At 36.7% G+C, this 1,765-nt stretch overlaps 1 pseudogene; it reads left to right on the top strand.

Annotated features, from left to right (window-relative positions):
- Window positions 1-293: 293 nt before the first annotated feature.
- Window positions 294-1,153, top strand: LOC143567721 (metalloendoproteinase 5-MMP-like; annotated as a pseudogene).
- The last annotated feature ends 612 nt before the right edge of the window (window positions 1,154-1,765 follow it).

Raw genomic sequence — 1,765 nt, 5'->3', positions numbered from 1 at the left:
CAAATAATAAAAAAGATAATTAATATCTGAACAGGTTGGCCTCTCCATCAAGGGGACAACAGTTAGTGTGTGTTTTTTTTTCACGCATATCGGAATATAATTTAAAAAATTAATGATGATATATTTATAATAGGAAAAAGGTTAACAAATCACCCCCTTTTGAGATGATTAAAGTCTTTATGACAAGTAAATGGAGCATTCAAGCATTTAAATCAGCGACACTTACCACTATAAATCGGCCTAATACCAAAACCAAAACCAAAACCAAAACCATAAACAAAATTCACGTACCAATGGCATCCAAACTCATTGCTTTTTTACCCATTTTGTTTACCTTCTTCTTTCTCTTCTCTCCTAGTAACGCTAAGTTCAATGTTGACACAATCAAAAGCCTTCAAGGTTGTCACAAGGGTACCAAAATGCCAGGCCTCCGTAACCTCAAACTATACCTAGCTCGTTTCGGGTATCTAAATTACCAACATATCGCCGAACTTGATGAATTTGATGAAGAGCTTGAGACCGCTCTCAAAAGCTATCAAAACTTCAACCATCCGGGTATGCTAGACGGACCCACCGTTTCACGAATGCTCATGCCTCGTTGCGGAGTGCCAGATCATGTGAATAGTAGTCATAAACACAAAGCAAAATTGTTAAGCTTCGTGTCTCGTTATCAATTCTTCCTGGGTAACCCTAGATGGTATAAAAATCACCTCACCTACGCGTTTCACTCGAAATTTCCAAGTGCATTTGTGCCTCCAGTTGTGCGTGCCTTCAATCAATGGGCTTCTGCCTCCCGTTACTTCACTTTTTCTCAAGAGTTTATCATATTATCAGCTCTGATATAAAGATTACTTTTGAACATGTGAACCATGGAGATGGCGACTTTACGAATGTATTGGCGAAATCTACTCCGCCAACTTACGGGTTGTCTCGTTACAACGCAAAGGTTAACTGGTCAGTTGGACCGGGGCCAGTTCCTGGTGCCTATGACTTAGAATCTGCGGCGGTTCATGAAATAGGACATGTACTTGGTTTGGATCATAGCCAAGATCAAAATTCTGCAATGTGGCCTTATGAAGTTATGGGAACGGTAAAAGGTTTGAATTCAGATGATATTCAAGGCATTAGTACCTTATATGGAACTAACAAATAAATAATCAATTAATATTATATAACCGTAGCTACATTTATTCAACTTTGAATAATTGATCAGAAGGGGTTACAATAGCTCGTACTCAATTGAAACTATAATATTTATGATCTCCGCTAAGTTTGGCCGAACCCGGTATATTTTCGGTTTTATATATAAACTATAGTGTCGAATTAACGAGCGAACCCATACTTTTTCGACGAGCGACTCCAGTATCATTTTAAAAAGATATATTCGAACCCATTGGTTGTGAAAAGTTTAGTTATACTTTTTAGTAATGAATATTCCTTTTATAAAATATAAAAAGCTTTTAAAAAACTATAAAAATATCAACAAACATCATTTGGGGTCAATAATAGCCCATATATAGATTATTAAAAAGCCCAAAATTACTCATAGAATGGGTCAATAAGCCTAACACAGTTCGCATTTTTAAACATAATACCTAAATAAAAAATAAATAAACAAACAAAAACATTGGCCATCGCATCAACAACCGATTAGCTTCTTTCTGTTGACCAGACGACTATTGCCTCATCGCCTTTGCTGGTTCGCCTGAAGGTTTCAACGATCGCCAACAACCAATATCCGTTGGTCTATCATTTGTGAAATGTT

This window comes from Bidens hawaiensis, unplaced genomic scaffold (genome assembly GCF_021521415.1).
Source record: "Bidens hawaiensis isolate Kalapana, Puna unplaced genomic scaffold, B.hawaiensis_p1.1 tig00023611_1, whole genome shotgun sequence".
Classification (NCBI taxonomy): domain Eukaryota; kingdom Viridiplantae; phylum Streptophyta; class Magnoliopsida; order Asterales; family Asteraceae; genus Bidens; species Bidens hawaiensis.
The sequence above is the reverse complement of the archived record's forward strand: the minus strand, read 5'-3'. Positions and strand labels throughout refer to the sequence as shown.